The sequence below is a fragment of the Mesocricetus auratus genome, unplaced genomic scaffold (genome assembly GCF_017639785.1).
Source record: "Mesocricetus auratus isolate SY011 unplaced genomic scaffold, BCM_Maur_2.0 Super-Scaffold_100024, whole genome shotgun sequence".
NCBI lineage: Eukaryota > Metazoa > Chordata > Mammalia > Rodentia > Cricetidae > Mesocricetus > Mesocricetus auratus.
The window spans coordinates 4,665,984-4,686,342 of NW_024429205.1; the positions used below are offsets into that span (position 1 = coordinate 4,665,984).

The window sequence follows — 20,359 nt, forward strand, 5'->3', positions numbered from 1 at the left end:
TGTGTGTGTGTGTGGTGAGATATCCACCACGCCCGGACCTGTAGTGTTGACCACGCCCATTTAGGCATGGTTACAGGTGAGGATGTGACAGGGAGTGAGTTTAGGGCTGGGGTCCTGTCAGGTGGCTGTCTCTTGTGTCCAGTCAAGTCACAGGATTCTTAGAGCGGGAACCTGCGGTGGCCATTTACTTCTTGTGTAAGTAACGTCTCCCCGAAATCAATTATATTTAATGTATATTTTAACCTAGTCCCATAAATCATTACCAGTGCCTCCACCCACAAAGAAAGTCCTGATCCACTGTGGGGCCAGAAATGCAAGGGACTTAGGCCCTTCCTGTAGGGTTTTAACTCATAGTTCGTGGTATGTTATACTTGGCGTATGTGACCCTTTCTCAGACAAAACAAAAATAAGAAGCGGGTGAAGTTTGCTGTGCCAGATATTGTTAACTCTGCAAATCTAAGGTTGCACAGGCAGAGACTAACTGTCCGTAGAGGAAGGAGCAGAGTGCAGAGCAAGTTCCCTTTTGGATTAAATTGACCTTTGACACCCGTTCTTTTGCTGCTGTGTCCTCTAGAAGGACTGTGTGTCTTCAGTCCTGCTCACGGATGCAGCCTTCTTACATGCATGCTCTGCACATTGCCTGGTTTGGTTTCCAGGTGTGCCTTAGACATCTTTCCCGGCACTGTGCTGCTCAAAATGAAACCTGGAAGCATCTTTGGCCTTTTCTCCCCTTCCCTTTCTTTTCTCTCCTCTCCTCCTCTCCCGCCTCACCTCCTCACCCTCATATACTCTTTCTCCTCCTTTTCCTCACTTCCCTAACTCCTCCCCAACCGCCCCTGTCTCCATCCTGACCTCCTCTCCCCTTTCTTTCTCTGTGGGTCAGTTCTCCTGGAACTCACTGCAGAACATATCTCCTTTGGCTCCTCTGGCACAGCTGGTAGGAGCCTCTGAATCCCCCCACACTGACCTTGCTGAGCTGGCTCCTTCTCAGCTGTCTTTACCCTGCTTCCTCATTCAGTCAATCCTGTCTCGCCCTGCAGAGACTGTGAGGGACAGCGCCCTTCCAGTGCAAGGCTTTACCCTTGCTCCATCACCAATGGCTCACAGGTACACACGTGGGCGTGCTTACATATGTGTGCAGATATGCACATGTGTGCATGCTTGCACCGAGGCTGCAAAGGTTTAGCAGGGCCCGTCCCACCATTTAAGAGATTGTCATCTGCAGAGATGACCCTTGGGCAATCAAATTACAAAATAAAACTGAAAAAGAAAACCCTCATCATGTTTGTGGTAAGTATGGTTTGTGTTGAGCTGGCATGGCTATCCTGGGGTACACACAGATCCAGAGCTCTGGGTTGGATGTGCTGGAAAAGGGGCCAGTGAAGTTTTCAAGTCTATAATCTCCTCACAAGCCTGGTTATTTTAGAGATTGCCTTTATTTAATAAGGAGTGATCACATATAACCCTTTTATATAGAGATGTGCATATATTTGATAAAAGGAATTCATGAGGTCGTTTCTGCATGTTTTCTGCTTAAGCTTGGCTTTTGGGGGCTTTTATATTTGTGGCTGCATCCATGTTCATACGAAGGGATAAATTTATTAGACACTACTGGAACTGCCTACTTGGAAATGAGAAGTCTCACTCCACAATTTATTATATTTGCTCCTTGGGACAAACAAAAGTGGATTTTGTTAATTACTAGAATGGTCATGGGTAGACTTGGGGTTCCATGTTGTGTAGAATTCCTTTTTTAAAAGATTTTTAAATGTATTTTATGTATATGAGCATTCTACTTGCATGTATTCCTGCATGACAAATGAGGGCATCTGATCCTATTATAGATGGTTGTGAGGCACCATGTGGTTGCTGGGAGTTGAACTCAAGACCCTTAGAAGAGCAGCCAGTGCTCTTAACCGCTGAACCATCTCTCCAGCCCCCTTGTGTAGAATTCTTAAGATGGCTCAACTCAACTCCAGTGACACCTGCCTGTGTCTCAGCAGGAGTCCAAGTATGGTTGGGGGACGGAGGGTGTAACCAACATGTACATTGTTGGTGTCTGCAGAAGGGTTATGAAAATTGTCAGGGCTCGTTGGGATCCGTACATGTGGAGAGGGCTGAGCCCCCGCACGCTGTGTGTGCTGTTTCATCCCTGGCTCATGTTGCTCGAGATCGGTGCTGGATACTCTAGTCACAGTCCTTGCCTCAGGACTGTACGCTAGAGTATGCATTCATGACAGACAACCAAGGAAGAGACACCTGCACTTAAGAAAAAAAGAAGATCAAACTTTATTGCTCTTCATGTATTTCTCTTTACTAAATTAATAAGCAAATGAGAGATAACCTAAAACACTTTCACCACTGCTAATAGTGTCGGCAGGCAACTTATCTTTAAAAATGCAAATGAGGGGCGGGGAGATGGCTCAGTAGTTAGCAGCTCTTGCTTTGTACCAGAGCTTTGTTCTTAGCATCAACTCTAGGCAGCTCACGACTGCCCATAACTCTAGTACTGGGGAATCTGTTCCCTTTTTCTAGTCTCAGTAGATATCTGCAGGTATAGGTACATGCACATATGCACAGACACACATGCACATATCTGTCCATAAATAACAAAATGCATTTAAAATACAAATGATTCATCACTAAATAAGCCATCTTTATAGGATACATGCATTGTGTGCTCCCCATTAGCACATGTTAATTATACATAGTAACAGGGTTCATTGTGACATTTCCACACGTGTGTGTATCATGTATTTTGACCATATCCATCCCATTTCTCTCTCCACTCTCACCAATCTTTCTGCCCATCCATCTCCCTTGTACTTCCGTGTCTTATTTGTGCCCATTTTCCAGGGTAGCTGCAACAGGCTTTGAGATTATGAGCTTTGGGAATGAGGGAGCCAGTGGGCTTTGCATCCTGAGACATGGAAGAAAAGGGACACAGGGCTCTTGGCTCTGAGCCCAGGCAGAGTTTTGCATCTGGCTGGCCTTCGCAAAACTCTTCTTGATGCAGCTCAAAAAGGCTGCTATCACCAGTGCACTGTCTGAGCAGAATATCTCTTTCCTGTTAGCGGTTGCAATGCTATTTCTAGGCTCTTCTTATGTGGGGACTCCAGCAGCAAGGTACATCTCTAGAAGGAATGTGTCATCTTTTATCTGAAGAGTCAGAAGTTATTGCCAAGTGAAGGTGGAGAATAGACTAGTAGCCTGGTGGTGGTATTTTCTGGAATTGGCATAGTTAAGCTGTTCAAGGCCAGTTGTATGCAGGTGAGAGGCTTAGGAGTAGGGGTTAGGGCTCTGCTGGAGAAACAGAGTGAGTGTTAAAAGCCTCTGCCTTGAGCAATCTGCTCATGAGTGTTGCAACCCTAGCACTGGGAGGCAGACAGAAGGCTCCCAGGGTTACTGTCCACCAGCCTTGGCAAAACTTCTGGTTAAGTGAGAAACCCTGCATTTAAATTAAAGAATATTAAAAAAAGATGTGATAGTGATTTAAGAAAGACATCTCATGTTGTACCGATGCTTGATGACGTTCTCAGACAGCTGTTTACCCAGCCTCCCATTGGGCTTGGCGACGGGAAGATCAGTATCAATTCCCTGGTCCTTCTTAGCATCCCAGCCTTGTCATCCTGCAGCTATTCTTGCATTGACCTCTTTCCATTCTCTTGCTTCCTAGGTACCTTGTGCTCTGCTGAGTCTGGAGTGCCCAGGGTTCCCTTTCTCAGCTGGAGTGGTCCTAGTATAGAGACCTCTTTCTTCTACCTAAGAGAAGAGGCAGAGGCACCTGAATCTTCATAAGCACCACGGGACCCCAAGACCTGGCTGGAAGATACCTCCTGTCCTCGCCTCTGCCCTCCTCACAGGTACCTTTGGACTCTGGAAAGGGAGGCTTAGAGACCGTCCCTAATGGCTGTCAAAGTCTCAGTGCCGGGGGGGCCGGGACAGTTGCCTCAATTGAACTTTCTACCCCTGAAAAACCATGGCATTCCTTGTGGGGCTCTCCTGGATGAATTTTAAGGAGTACTGTAGTTGCTTTTATACATCTGCATACAGTTACATTCATGCCGTGTAATGTGTATGACGCTCATTGGCTGCTTATTTTCACAGTGTGAAGCCCATGTCGCTAATCTCCAGCTGGAGCTAAGTGACAGGTTCAGAAGACTGTCGCCACTCATGTGAAACACCGGGTGGTCTCCTGTGTTCATTCATGCTTTGGCAACATAAAAAAATGTGTTCTCACGTGTGCCTGGTGCTCTGCTGACACGGCAACACCTGGACTGAGTCTCGCTGTCTGTCAGGTGGAGGTGTGAGGACAGGGACAACCGTGGGGAGACAGCACGTCTAGCTGATGGTGTGAGGAAGTGAATTATGATACCCGATAAGACGCAGATGTTATAGAGAGAATAAAATGTAGGGAAATCTTTATAAGTGTATACGCAACAGTTTTTATGGGTGGCCATGGCTTTTTAAGTGGGTGGGATTTGAACTCAGATCTCAAGGAGCTGAATGCATTAGCCACTTAGCACCTGGGCAAGAACATTGCTGAGGGAAACAAATTGAGGTCACCAAGGCCTGAAAGCACCCTAGCAGCTCGCAGACGCTCTGTGGAAGACAGGGTGTCTCGAAGGGATCCTGGGAAAGTCAGGGGCAGGCTGGGTCCAGAGATGACAGGAATCTGGATTGTCTGACATGGCAGCCATTCAGAGACTTCAGGCTGCATCATGGGAAACCTGCGCAATTTTATTCAAGCAGAGGAGGAAGGAAATCTGCATCCCACCTAAGTAGACTCACTTTGGCGGCTGTGGCAGAGTAGACCCAGAGAGTGAAGGACAGAGGTGGAATCTGTGAGGTTTTCCCAGACACCACTAGAAGAAACCAATGTGGCATCAAGACAGTGCACAGTGGCCCTGTGTCTTGCAGGCACAGAAGGAAGAGAGAAAAGTGGGCACTCACTAGGTTTATCTTTAAAGGCAGAGCCTACAAGATGTCATGAGAAAAAGGAAGAGGTTGATGAAGGCACTAAATATGTCTTCATACAACTGGTCAGAGAGGGAAAGGTCTGACTGGAAAAGGTTTGGATTCAGGAAGGGACTAGAAAGGGTTTTTTGTAGACATGTTAAGTCTGTAGTGATTATGGGACACCCCAGTGAGGACGCTGCACTGGCCACTATCTGTCCCCAAAGCCGATGATAAAAGATCCATCCACGCTGAGGTAGAATGAGTGGGATTCTGACCCAGTGGCTGCTGCTGAAAGGAATAAGATGAGATATGCCCAGTGAGGGAAGAATTTAAAAGTTGAGCTGTGGGACCTTCTAGCTTCACAAGGGGCATGAGTGGGGAGGGTTGGCCGGTGAAGGAGACCCGCGGGACACAGCCAGGCAGGAAGGGGAAGCAAGGGCTAGCCACTTGAAGGCATTTCCAGAAGGAGCCACCAAGATCTGTGTCCAGGTGTTCATGGGCGGGGTTAGGTGAGTCAGACAGATGGATGCTGGGATTGAGCCTTCTGGGTCACCGGTGATGCTAGGTGGTGGTTGGGAATGGTGGCTGTGACCGTGCCGGCAGGAGTGAAGGGGACAGCTGGGGACTGCTTTGAGCCCCTTTACTGCAGACAGAGCATAATTTGCGGTGCAAAGCTCAGAAGAGATACTTATTTTTAGTCGGAAACAGTCTCCCTGATCTGTGTGCCACTGGGAGTTACTGCGTCTGGTGACGTCTCCAGCACGCCGCTGAAGCCCTTCTTGTCTCTGGCTGAGGAGGCGCTGGGCCTTACTGTGGGGAGGCTGTGTGAGGGACATGTGGCTATGCTGTGTCCTGGGAGGAGGGAATCTACAGGTCTGCAGGTGTGCCCCTTTGTGATCTAGGAAAGCAGGTCATCCTCTATGGCGGTCAATATTGACAGGATCTAGAATCACCCAGGAGACAGATGTCGGGGCATGTGTGTGAGGGAGTCTCCAGTTTGGGTTAATCGAGACAGGCACACTTACCCTAAGTGGGGATGGTGTCATTCCCATGGGTCTTGAACTGAGCAAAAGAGAGAAAGCCGGTTGGGCGTGGCACTCGCGTGCATCTCTCTCTGCTTCTAGGTTTCAGATGCAATGTGACCAGCTGCCTCATGTTCCTGCGGCAGTGAGCAAAACTAGTAAACCTAGATGATCCCCTTGGAGATTGGGGGACACATCGTAGGTCACGAGCTGAGTTGTCGTTGGCTGGACAGAGAGGGACAAAATGAGAGAGACGGGAGTTGCAGGCATGCAGGAGAGATGGGGAGTGTCCTCACAGTGGGGGCCCAGGCTGCAGTAGGAAAAGAACTGAGCCTGATGATGGGGGCCAAAGGGGGGTTCCAACCCTGGAAGCCGGGACTTAGAGGAGGTGAGTGTGGGCGGCACCAGTGATCCTGTGAGAGATGAGGGACCTGAGTCTCTTGGTGTGTTTGCAGAAGTCAAAATCCAAGGTCCCTTCTCTGAACCCCATAATCTAGGGCGTTCTTCTGCCATGCATGTCCGTGATTTGTCTGCTTCGGGGACCTTCCATACCTACCCATGTTATTTTCTCTGCTGGGGACAGTGGGACTGGCAGCAGGTGTGTGTTGATGCATTTCTTTGCTCAGTACCATAATAAGGCATGTGGTGGCATGGCATCCAAGGTGACTTTTCCAGGGAAAGCCCCACTTCCTGTCTGTTCTTTGCAACACAGTGTTGTAAGCTTTTATCTTCTCATCAACACTGTGGGTCATTGCAGCCCTGTCTGCAAGGAACTTACGGGACCAGAGAATCAGGCTCTTCCAGATGTGGGGGTAACCATCAGAGAGCAGACCCAAAAGCTTTCCAAGGCTGAGTGGATTTGGTGTTCTGTCCAGCATCCGCCCACACACCCACCTCCTAGGACATTTGTTTAGGAATCTGTCTCAAATTCCAAAAAAGCATGAAATGGTTTCATACTCAAAAAAAAAAATCAGGCTAAAGAAATCAAAATGCCAGAAACTGACATTCTGGCCTTAGTGAAGATTATTTATAAATGTTTAGGGTTAAAATGACAAGGCTCAGATGTCTCCAGATAATCTCAGTACACACATCTGGAGTGGAAGTAGCGGGGCAATATATAAATTTCTGCTTTTGTTCGGATTTGCTTCCCTCTTCCCCCAATTTGGAAAATAGTCTTCATTTTTAAAAGGGGTGGGGCAAATCTGGCTGAGAAAGTTTGGCTGGGCTTCGACCATTCCTCCGCCTTGGGAGCAGCTGGAATTGAGAGAGCCACATCTGATTATTCTAGTTCCCTGCTGCTGTGCAGTGGGCTTCATAGCATATGGTGTTAAGGAAGCTGTGAATCTCCAGATAGGCAGGTCTCGGTGTCCTGCTTCTGTGGGCTCAGGGACATTGACTTGGAGATATGAGATCGTCACACTATTTTTTTGAGATGGGGTGTCTTCTGACTAATCTGAAGCTTGATGTTACAGTTGGGATGTCTGGCTAGTGAGCCTCTGGAGTCTGTCTGCCTCTGCTCTTAGCACTGGGACTAGGCACACCATGCCCAGATTTTCATGGGTGTCGGGGAATTGGTATTAGCAGGTGCTTACAAGTGCTCTTGCCCACTGAGTTAACCCCAGTGTTCTTGTGGTTTTTTATGTGACTTCATTGTGGGAACTTTGTGGGACACACCTGCAGATAGACACAGGGTAGTGATGGTACACTTGGAGCTTCTGTCCCAGGAGCAACCTGAAGAGCAGGAGAGGACCCAGAAGGAGAAGCTGAGCATGTGCTGAATGAAGATTAATGTGTCGTTCCTCTGACTTTAAAACTACAGTTGCTTTTATTATCCCCCCAAGGCCAACAGTAGAATTTCGTAGATGCACATTCACACCGACAGAAGCACTGCACAGCCATTTCCCATATTCACTGCATAAGTAGCTTCCCACTTTAGCCCCATTTACTATAGCCACATCAAATATAAATGAGAAAGCCATTAGTATCTTGGCCTTGTCATATGCTTCAGAGTGGATAGCATAATTCAGTCACTGCAACCTCATTTTAATCCTGACTTTATTGCTTATAATAATCACTGTACGAGTTGTGCCCAACTTCTCGGTGTTTTAGAGCCTCCATCTCTAGCACACGTATTATACACATGGAATAGATAATAAAAATGAAACATTTGAATTTGAAACTTAGGTGTGGCTGCTTCTGATAGAGTATAGGTATAATGGAGAGGTTCGAATGCAGTCTTCTTCCGCTTAGATTTCTGGGATGGCCAAAACACCCAAATTGTATTCACCAGCTTATCATTAAAGAAATTTTGTAATAAAATCACAATCACAAGCTGAATCCCTGCCCCCAACCTCTTCCAGTGTGTATTCGACCTGAACAGTATGTGTTTAAGAGCCAAGTCATGTATGCTACTGGGTTACTTATATACTTCCCATGCAACCTCTTCCAGTGTATTCGACCTGAACAGTATGTGTTTAAGAGCCAAGTCATGTATGCTACTGGGTTACTTATATACTTCCCATGCAACCTCTTCCAGTGTATTCGACCTGAACAGTATGTGTTTAAGAGCCAAGTCATGTATAATACTGGGTTACTTATATACTTCCCATGCAGCCGTTTGATATCTTCAACTTTCTTTCTGTTGCTATGGCAAAACAATCTGACCAAAAGCAACTTAAGGGAGGAAAGGGTTTACTTTACCTTGTACCTCCAGGTCACAAGTTCACTACTGAGGGAAGTCAGGGCAGGAGCTCAAGCAGGGACTTGAAGTAGAAACCATGCCACAGCTGGCTTTTTGTGTGGATTCTGGGATCTGAACTCAGGTTCAATGCTCTTCCCCACTGAGCCATCCCCTCCACTACCCAGCCCATGTTCTAGTTTAATCTTAATGTTTCTTACAGCTATAGTTAATGTCACAGACATGTGGGTTATTGTCAGTCTCAACTGTCACAAGCTCACTACTGTGTATCTTTCTCAGCCACAAGTGGATTTTTCCCCCTTCATCAGATACCCACAAAAGGCAGCTGTGCTGAAGAAAGGTACATTGATGACCAGATACGAGACCATCACGATGATTTCCTGAAGTATGCTAAACTCTACGCTCTCACCAGTAGACAACCGAAGTCTCCTCCCTTCAGACTTGCGCGTTAAAAACATCCCATCACACGGGACTGTGGAGCTCGTTAGTTTTTCCCCAGTTAATGGTAATGTGACTGTCATGACAGTTCCCACCTGTATACTCCATCCTCCAGGTTGTTGATGGTCATTTTGTCCTACTTGTATCCTTTATCCATTAAGCTGTATTTTCCCTCACTGACTTGAAACCAGTCTTTATATATTCTGAGAAGAGTATTGTCAGTGCTGCATTACCAAAAATAGCCCCTCCTGGTTTGTGCCGTTGATTTTGTGGCGTGTCTTTTTGATGGCCACACACTCTTGACTACAGCATATAGAATCTTATCAACTTTGCCTGGCAGTTAAGGGCATGCACCTGAGATGCTCTGTATTCTGAAGTCCCAAGTTGTCCCTTTATGTTTTCTTTGGATAGTTTCGCAGATTATTGGGGGCTACTTCATGTGTGGGATATTGTGAACTGACATGATTTTCAATCCATGGGGGACAAACAGCACACAGCACTCTTGATCAACCAACCCTCTCTTTTCTCCACTAATCCTGATGACATGGGGTTGGAATAAGAATGTCCCCCGTAGACTCATGTGTTTGAATACTTGGCCTGTAGGGAGTGGCGCTATTAGGAGGTGTTGTCTTGTTGGAGTAGGTGTGGCCTTGTTGAAGGAAGTGTGTCACTGTGGCGGCAGGCTTCGAGGTCTCAGAAGCTCAAGCTATGTCCAGTATGGACCAGTTCACTCCCTATTGCCCTCAGATCAAGATGGGGAACTCCTAGTTACCTCTACAGTACTATGTCTGCATGTTGCCATGTCCCACCATAATGTTTTCCTTTATAAGAATTGCTGCGGTCGTGAGTGGTGTCTCTTTAAGCAATAGACACCCTAAGTAAGATACACGCACACTGTCTTGTGTGTTGTGTATTTGTCTGGGGCTTCTTCTGTCACAATATCTGTTCTCCTCTCTGTCACTACTTCTTATGGTATGATTATAGCTCTTGAAGCAGGTTCCATATTTGGACTCCAAGAAGTTGTAACTTCTTCTTAGCTCTACTTAGGCCTTTAATGTTTTATAAAATTATAGTTAATTGATAAAGCATCATAGCATCAGAAGCTAAAACAAAACAAAGCTCACCCTGACCTGGACGGCTTTAATTGTTAACTTGACACAGTCTAGAATCAATTGAGAGGGAAACCTTGATTGAGGAATTGTCTAGGTCAGATTGACCTTGGGCAGGTCTGGGAGAGCCGTAGTATTGCTAACTGATGTAGGTGGGCCCAATCCACTAAGGGTGACACCATCCCGGAGTAGGTGATATGGGCTGCATAAGAAAGCCCACTAAACACAAACCCCAGAGCAGTCTAGCAAGTGAGACAGCAAACGGTGCTTCTTCATGCATCTGGCCTTGAGTTCCTGCCGTGACTTCCCTAAATGGTGGACTGTGACCTAGGAGTGGAACGTAAGTAAGTCCTTTATTCTGCTAAGTTGCTTTGGTCATGGTGCTTTACCACGGCGAGAGAAACAAAACCAGAGCACAGCCTACACATCAGCAGAGGCATAAAGTCAAATCAAAACCAAAAACTGAAGAATTGACTGACTTGCATTAACTCTTCAGGCACACAGGACAGTTTCTGCCATTTTTCCATTGAATAGTTTTATGGAGGCATTAGGTGTCTACCATATGCCTTCTTAAGGAGTCATGGAACCAATGTTATGATAAAGCAGGAGGGGAACCTTGCCAGATTCCATGGCAGGCAAGGATGACCAAGGCCGGGGACAAACGTTCCAGACAGACAGAGCTTAGTGAGTTTTATTAGAAAGGAAAGAGGGGGGAGGAAAGAGAAAAGAGGTAAAGAGACACAGAGACAGAGAGAGGACAGGAGAGAAGAGGGAGACAGGAAGAGTCCTGTCTGCGCAGGGGAACAGCAGGAAAGAGAAGAAAGAGAGAGCAGAAAGAGAACGTAAGTGGGCAGGGGTCTTTCTTTTAAAGGGGTCCTTTGCACCTGGGCTGACTAGGGTACTGCCTGAGTGCATTCTGCTGGATGACAGGGGCAAGTCAGCATAATTACATGAATAGATTTGTTTGCTTCAATCTTGTGCTTTTGTGTGGATGAGGCTCACCCATCTGTGCTGTCCAGTTTTATGTCAACTTGACACAAACTGGAGTCGTTTGAGAAGAGCAAACCTCCGTTGAGAAAATGTCACTACCTGGTTGTCCTGTGGGCAAGTCTGGTGAATTTTCTTGTTTGACGATTGATATGTGAGAGCCCCGCTCACTGTCGGTGGTGCCATCCCTGGTCTGGTGGTCCTAGGTTCTGTAAGAAAGCAGGCTGACAAGCTATGGGAAGCGAGCCAGTAAGCAGCACCCTCTGTGGCCTCTGCATCAGCTCCTGCCTCCAGGTTCCTGCCCTGACTTGCCTGGGTGATGGAGTGTGACCTGAGAATCAGAAACTGAAATAAACCCTTTCCTCCCCAATTGCTTTTGATCGTGGTGTTTTGTCACAGCTGTGGAAACCCCGACTAAGACTCCCTCTTCTGTGGCGTTCGTGCCCAGCCGCCTGGCTTGGGGAACGGCCGTCGTCAGCGTCACCCAATCCTTTCCTTGGCTCTTTGGCTCATCCCACATGTAGCCACTTTACCAAATTTTTGGTATTCTTTAAAATCTGTCTGAAGATTCCCCTACACGTAAGATCCAGTTGTGAGTAATGAAAACTAGCTTACGCCACTTCGTTTTTTTCTGTTTGTAGTAGAGGAATTTCTGTTTGAAGTTCAGAGAGGAATGAAAGCCATGGAAGATGGTCTTCCTTTGTTCTTGATTTAAATTAAGTCTATTTGCTGTCACCTTTCCCTCTGTGTTCAATGTAGTAGGCTAAGGAAGTCCATTCCCCCCCCCGTCTTGGTTTGTTTTTCCAAGCTCTGTATTCTGTTTTTATCACAGATGTGTGTTGAGGTTTCCCTCAGTGTGATGGGATAGGACCCAGTTCCCAGCAAGTTTTTTCCCCAGTGCTATGTGACACGTTGCTTATTGCAATGTCAGATTCTCTTGCTGTCCTTGGAGAAACATGTTTAAACACATGTCCCACACACATCTGGTTTCTATTTGCTCATATTTTGTTTTAAATTTTTCTTCCTTTACTCATGAGAAAGTTTGGCCTGTGCTTTTTCCTTTCTCTAACTGTTTTTTATCTGATTTAAGAGAAAAGTGGTTTTCTTAACTCTCAGCTAATCACTTTACCCCATTTCCTCAGGAGATCCTTTCGTTGTAATGGGAATCACATGCTCTTGACAGTTTAGGTGGAATCAGTTATAAATGAAGCCCAGAGATCCGTTAATGGGAAGGCACTGTTGTGAGCAGCATCTACGCGCTCTGGTCTTCAACTCTGGTCTTCAAGATCAGCAAGGTATCTTGGCCTCCGAACCAGCTCTCTAGGTCCTTATTACTTCATGTGAAGTTTACCTCGAGTCTGCACATTTTGTTTAGAGCACTGGAGGGAAGCTGAGCTCTCAGCTTTGTCTTTGTCGTTGTCCAATGATCAAGAATCCCCATGGCAAAAAAAAAAAAAAAAAAAAAAGAATTCCCATGGCTCAAAGCTGACTTCATTGTGCAGAGCATGCAAGACCGTGGGAGCCCCTCTCTGCTAGGAGGTGACCCAGCCGCTGTGTACATGGTCAATAAAGAAAGGTGACTAATCGCCAAGGTAAAGGAAGCAGTTTTGATCATGTTTAGCTAAGCGGTAGTTCAGATCTCACTCCTGTGTAAGAGCAGGGGCTTCTGCCTGTGTCGTACACACATGAAGAAGGAACATAGTAATTGTAAGATTGGTGGTTTTCTGCCAAGGGAGATGGCGTAGTCGTTAAGAGGCTGCCTCGCGGGTCTGAATTTGATGTCCCCAAACTAATGTTAAATAAAAGCTTACTGTGATGACATCCTGGTCTTGGAGGAAGGTGGGGCTAAGTCCGTGGGGCTTGTTGGAAAGTCAGTCTAGCATAACTGGCCAGCGTGAGAGACCCTGCCTCAAACACTGAGAGACCCTGCCTCCAACAATAAGGTGGAGAGTGATGAAGGCACTTGATGTTCAAATGCACTCCCCCACACATGAACGCACATGTGCTGAGATGGGCGATTATCAAGTTTAGTTCTAGATTTATTTCATGGTTTCATATTTTTCATCACCATCAAGGGGCCTGAGACCTTTGCATTCCTCCAGAACAGTGAATAGTGTATTTGATAAGTGTAGAAACTAATTTTGTTCCATCTATTTTTCTCCTGTGACTTGAAACTTGAGCATGCATCAAGGTTTCACTGGCATGTGTGTTTACCAGATGACAGAGCCGCGTTCTTTTCTTCTGCAGGTCTTGCTGTGAGTTAGTGTGTGTCTAAATGTGGAACCATAGAAAGTTCAGCTTAGAGTGAACCGTAGAGATCATTCCATGCAGGGGTTTTCAGACATTAGTTCAGGCATGGCAGTGTAGTGACTGTTTCTCACAGGTTATCAAAAACAAACAAACAAACAAACAAACAAACAAAAAGTTCATATCTTAAAACTAAGTTCAAACCACATTCTTCCCAGGCTCAGATTGGAACGAGACCCTGTGGTCTGTGCTCACCATGCTCTCCCAGCCGATGAACCCAAAGACAAAGTCAGCAAACCTGCAAATTCCCCAGGAATGTGATTTATTCTTGATCCCATCTCAGCAGAGCGGAAACTAGATACCAGAAACTTCACAGGGCTGGCCAATGGCACAGAGTGACTCTCCAAAGCCAGGCACAGTGACTCCTTTATGCAAGGCAATTAGGAAATGGTTACATTTCCACTTTTATTACTTCCCTTTTCCCCAAAGATTTATTTATTTTTGAAAATTTTATATATTAGTGTGTGACCTGTGTGTATGTACGTGCATTGTGCCTGATGCCCACAGAGGTCAAAATGGGTGTCAGATTCCTTGGAACTGGATTTACAGATGGTTGTGAGCCACTGTGTGGCGCTAGGAATTGAATCCCCGGGTCCTATGGAAGAGAAGCCCCTGATGTTACCCCTTGTTGCTTCTTTGAAGTCAGCCTCCTGTCAGGATATTTGCTCAAGTGGCTCGTGCTTATTGCAGCCTGGCCCAGTCACCACAGTCCCAGCTCTGAGTCCGTGTTGGCCTCTGTTGTGTCCCAGACTTGGGAAGTCTGCCTGGTGTCCAGGGATGGGCCTGGGGACAAATATCCCTGTTCTCTGGGCTGTCCTTTATGTGCTGGTCCTTGCTGGGCTTCTCCCTGTTCTCACAGGGAGTTGGTTCTTCCCAAGCAGACTGACCACATGCTATTTCTGGGCTGTAAATTTCCAAAGCTGTTTCCCCGTCCACCTCTCCAACCACATGCTGGAAAGAGACGTGTGTTTCCAGCTATAATCGGTACACTTAAATACTGGTTAAATTCAGGGGGAATGCAAAATCCGTACATCTCCTGACCCGGAACAAGGCTATAAAAATCTGCCACGACCAAAGGCCCTCTGGGGGACTTTCAAAATAAGGTGACCCTTTTTAACCTTTTGAGTGCTTATTGGGGGGTTCCAGAATAGCACAGACCACATTTAAGGGGTTGTCTGATTCATAGGGGACTGTGTCTGACCACGGAAGAGTCCTGGACTCTCACTGGCAAATTCTTTTCTTGTTTCTACTTTTACTGGAGGTGAGGCACTCTGAAAAGAGATCATTCAAATTCCCGAGGGACTACCCAGCCTTGGGGTCCTTGATATTCAGTGCTAGGTCTATTCCTGAAAGAAGTGTGTCACGGGGTGGGGTGGGGGGCTCGGGAGTCAGAGGCACCTCCAAGGAAGGCCTTGCAACTGCCTGCATTACTGGTCTCATTTGTTGATGGGTGTGTTTTTGTATTTAAGTCTAAGGTCACAGTGTATATAAACTCACAGCCTAGGAGGAGCTGCCTAGTCACAGGGACCACACTGAGGTACCCTGGGCTTCAGATTCTCGCTTGGGAGCATGATTGGCAGTAGAGTCTTAAGTCTGAGACTGTCTTAGACCCAGACTCCCTGTTTCATAGAGTCCTTGGGTCTGTTTGATGCTCCATCTGTTACAATAGTTATCTATGAGGCTGTTTGGCTTCTAGCTGAGAGCAACCATGCACGCTTCTCAAGGCACACAGGCACAGAGAGCTCCCCCTCACACATGGTCTGATAGCCATGCAGAAACTCAACACACCATGGGGAGACCCCCCAGATGCTTTCCAGTCATCCCTTGTCTGTAAAGAGTCACAGCGTTTGCCCAAGAATCAACTCAGCTGCCCCCTTCTTTTTAAAAGCTACTTCTATGGGGCTTGAGAGATTTCTCAGTGTTGGTTAAGAGCACATTCTGCTCTTGCAGATGACCTGGCTTCAGTTCTCAGCACCCACATGGTAGCTCATAACCATCTGTAACTGTAGTTCTCGGATGTTCGACGCCCTCTCCTGGCATTTGTGGGAACCAGGCACAGGGTGCACATACATATACACAGGTAGACTAGTCATGCACATATTTTTTAAAAATTGCTTGTTGTTGGTTGCTCGCTCTCTCTCTCTCCCTCCCCCCCTCCGTGTGTGTGTGTGTGTGTGTGTGTGTGTGTGTGTGTGTGTGTGTGTGTGTGTGTATGAGACGGGGCAACATTGTGGAGTTGATTCCTTCCCTTTTCATGGGCAGCAGGGATCACACTCAGCAGGAAGATCCTTTACCCCCGAGCCCTCTTGTGGGCCCCACAGACTTTTTCTTTCTTTCTTTTTTTTTAATTTTTTTTTTTTAATTTTTGAGGCAGGGTTTCTCCGAGGCTTTTGGAGGCTGTCCTGGAACTAGCTCTTGTAGACCAGGCTGGCCTCGAACTCACAGAGATCCGCCCGCCTCTGCCTCCCGAGTGCTGGGACTTTTTCTTAAGCGTCAGACATCTTGAGACAGCTGTGGTTGAACACTCCCATCAGTGGCTCTCGGGGCTGTGTGACTGAGTTGGGCCCATGAAACAACTCCTAAGGAGCAGCCGTTGCTTCTCTAGGCCACCAACACATCTCAGAGTGTCCTCCAGGGACCTCAGCCCACCCCACTTCACAGGACGATGCTATCTCCGAGACGTACCTCCACTTGGTGCAGTTGTCTGTGGGAAGCGCGGGAGTGGCTTCTGGGAATAGTATCATGAACAAGATGGCTACTGGACAAGGGGCTCCTCTGTTGTCGCGCTGGCATTGGTGGAGCTGGGACCAAAGAACTCTCCTGCACTGGATGATGGCTGGGGAGTGAGCACCCTGCGTTGTCTATCCTGATTTCTAAGAAGCTTTGCATAGTTTACCCAGAGCAGTCACCTAATGGTGTATCTGATGCACGAGTTCTCGTTGTCCCCTGACATCTGGAAGGACACCCGCAGGCACACCCCAAGGGCCACCTCTTTGCAAATGCTGCTATTTTAATTAAGAGAAACGTCTTCACTCCCTCCCACCCCCTTTCCAATCTTAGAACCACGGGTTGTCTTGTAAGTTCTGCAGGCCCACCACTCCCGCCACCGGTCCCAATCTGTCTGTTTTCACCAGCTCCCTGTCAGAGTCTCAGCTTTTCCTCTGGGGTTACAGCCGAACCTTCTAAAGTTGGATGTATCCAGACTGGGGTGGGAGAGTCTGCATGGGATCCCAGGGACACACACGGATCGTCGAAAGGACTTCTGTCACCACTGCTTTGCAGGTGACAGATGGGAGGATAAGCTGTCTTCTCTAGCCACAATGTAGTGAGCACACGTGGTCTCACCCTCAATGTTGGGACTTGATTCCCTCTCTGCTTCGCCTGAGCAGGCTCTTTCAACACTGCTGGTTGGGCTATTGTCTCTTGGCAAATGCCGATTGGGGCGGGAGGGAGCAAGGGGGTGGAGCCCTGGGGTGGGGAGTAGAGAACCAAATGTCTGGATCCATCTAACCCAGCTGACAGCTAAGACAGGAACAGGATGCCACAACAAACGCCTTTCTCAGGATCTCGCTGTCTCTGTTTCTGGGTGCTCACTCAGCCTGGGTAAGCAAAAGTCGATGTTATATATCCAATAGAACGACGTACTCAAATGAAAGTTCCAGACCCAGGCCTAAAGGTCTCCAGTCCCATCTGCATTTATGTTTGTCAAATACCTCTTGCAACCCACAGATACCGTTGATTTATCACCTTCCTCTAGGGAACTGTTGACACCGGACTGTGGCTTCCACCACGTGTCTCTTACATGGGAGAATATTCCTGGGTCACAGTGGTAAGCTCGTGGAACTTCAATATTTTTTTTGTTCTTGTTTTTTGGTATGCCAAGTCATAGCCTTCTGTCCACTGGGAAGGTCCATGAGGCTGTGGTCAAGTTCTTAGAGCATCCTTGATGAGTCTTGTTCCTACAGTTATCTAGGTGGACATTTTGAGTGCTGGAACTTGCTCTATAGGTTTGCCTGCAGCACATGGGCATACCTGGGCTCTTTCACCTTCCCAGGTCACCCTGGCTTACAGTGAGAAGGCTCAGAGAGGGTTTCAGATTGCAGCAGCAGGGCGTAGCCAGTGGTTCTGACCCTATTGCATCTCAGCAACATGGGCAGGGGTTTACTTTGAGTGTTCCTGATAGAGCCCAGGTGCTTTCACTTTTCTTTTTCCCATGTGGTCTGACATGGGTATCACACACACACACAGACACACACACACACACAGACACACACACACACACTTCTTGGCCTCGTTCTCACAACAGCAGTCCTTCACGTAATTGTAGGGATCTCCATCACCTGACAGGAGCCACCTTGCTGAGTGAGATGTACTGGTCTAGCTTAAGCACAGGTCTGCGTGGGCTCATTTAACCCCACCTACTTTCTCTTGGTCTGTCTGTTTTCCCCAGGCTCATTCAATGCAGGACTTATCCACACACGGCCCCCCCCCCCAAGATGCCTGCTGTATAAAAGGTACTTGCTAACACTTGAGGGCAGGGGTTTCCTCAGCAACCTGGAAGGGAGGGAAGAGAGAGAGGGAAGAAGGCTAAATTGGGACCTGGGTTTGGTGACTCATGATGTGCCATGAGAGATGAGCTGTATAATGGGCCAGGTTAAGAGCAGCCATTTGGAAGGTCTCTGGACATAGCCCAGGAACTGCATTCCACCAGGCAGCAGCAGCTCCCTAGTCACTCATCTGATGTTCCCGTGCTTGGGGTTCACTCCAGGTCATCGCATAGAGCATTTCTGTCTGACCCTTGTTACCACCCTTGAAGCAGAGAGCATCTTGTTGACATGTCACGGGGTACATCCCCTCCGTAAGGACTGAGGCAGGCCATGTGACTCTTCAGAAACTTCTCTGCAGATAGGCAACTCCGCGAAGGTCTGATCCTGGGAAGACTTAGAACTTTGTAATCTGCTCTTCTAGCTGGGTCTCTGTGGGTGGCCAGGAAGTGGGAAGTGGAGAAAGGAAGCAGGGGGTGAGATGGGCTTGGGAGGTGAACAGGTGACTTGGAGAGAGTCAGGAAACCAAGGATCATGGCTCACCTTGAAGTGCAGCCAGGCAGAGCATTGCTACAACAAAGCAGGTGAGACCATAAGTCCTACCTATGGGCCCCCATAACGTACTTAGCACTGGGGTGGGGGTTGGGTTGTCTGGCCTCTGGAGCTGTGTGTACCTGCCCTGCCCTGCCCTGCCCACATGGAAATCATTGTTCTCTGTGTTGCTGTCCCTCTGATTCTTGCCTCCCTGGAACCCTCTCTGTCTTCATGTTCTGAGATCCTTAGAGACATGCAGCCTGCCCCTCCTACCTAGGAATGCATTCTATGGTCATGGAAGCATTGGAAAAGTCATTGGAAACATAGGAGAAGGACCACCGCTCACTCTCTGCCTGATGAGGTGTTTATTTCAACTCACCAGCCCTTAGTCTCCTCGCCTATAAAGAAGCCGTGCCGGTTCATCTTCATCCAGCCCCTTCCATTCCTGAATGGTTTGTAGCTAAGATGGGTCCCAGTGTGAGAACTCTTGCCCTGTGATGGCTAATCGTGATGTCAGCTTGACATAGGGCAACTGAGAACTTCAAGTGAAGAAATGTCTCCATCAGTTTGGCTTATGGGCATGCTTGGAGCATTTTCTTGATGTAGGAAGACCCAACCCACTGTGGGTGGTGCTGTTCCTAAGCCTTTGGGCCTGTCCCATGTAAGAAAGGCAGAAAGGCAGCGGAATGAACATCTGGAGCAAGCTATCCAGCAGCATTCTTCTGGCTTTTGATTGTTTTTCTTCTTAAAGCTTGAGTTCCCTGGCTGAACCTGTAAGATGAAACAAACCCTTTTGTCTCCAAGGTGCTTTTGGTCATAACATTCATTACAAGAGAAAGCAAATGTGAATGACCTCTTTTCAGGGACACCAGCTGTTTATGTTTGGAGCTACCCTCCTTGTTTTCCCAAATGGCTCCTTTACTTCCTGCAGCTTGACATGAGACCGGAGAGGGGCAGCATGTGGTGTTCGGCCCGTATCGGTGAGACTGGCTGTGAAGTCACTGGTCAGTGTAATAACAACTTAAATGGTAAGGGGACACAATTATCTGTAGTCGCGTGTGCATGTGTATGTGCTCTTACTGGAGAGTTTTGCTTAGTGTTTGGAGGACGGTCTCGGGTCCTTCGGCTGTCTCCCGGTGTGTGGGTTTATGGTTTGTCTTCTGTGTACCTTTTCTGGTAATTTGTTTTGAAAACAGCATGTGATGCTTTTGCAACTGAGAAAGAAATAACCAATGCCTTCTCCTCCTAAGGCTGACATTAGACCAGCTCACAATTTCTTTCATCGCCTCCTCTTGAATCATATGGAGGCCTGTTGCTCCCCGGATATTTGGTTTCTGCTCAGCTTATTTTATTTATTATTATTACTATTTTTGGTCTTCCAGTATATCCAGATGTGAATGGTGATAAAGGTCACATGCAGACTGGATCTAGCCAGGAATGTTCAGATTTGCTTTAAGGCAGAGGTCATGGGCTTCTGAGTGTGAATCTCTATAGAACTTGGACCATTTTGGGTTTGTGACATTCTCAGACTTTCGCTGGAGTATGTTCTTCCCTGTGGGAGTAAGAGGATTTCTCGGGATCCAGAGAGATGAGGTGTAAAGCCAGCCTTTGGATATTGAACATGCTTGGAGAGACTAGAAGGGTGTAATAAGGATGTAATTAATGTTTTATGTTTACATCCGATGGCATTAAGAGACTTAAGTCTGCTGCTCTACAATGGATGATTCCCCCAGGAACAGGACTCAGGATCTTCCCCACTGT

The 20,359-nt window shown here is 47.3% G+C and overlaps 1 protein-coding gene across 1 annotated transcript in view; it reads left to right on the forward strand.

The window, feature by feature from the left end:
* Positions 1-20,359, forward strand: part of Rnf144a (ring finger protein 144A) — a 104,149-nt gene that overhangs the window by 20,022 nt on the left and 63,768 nt on the right. The window contains exon 2 of the mRNA XM_040730785.1: positions 3,677-3,863. The gene's annotated coding sequence lies outside the window, so the exon portion shown is untranslated. The remainder of the gene's footprint in view (positions 1-3,676; positions 3,864-20,359) is intronic.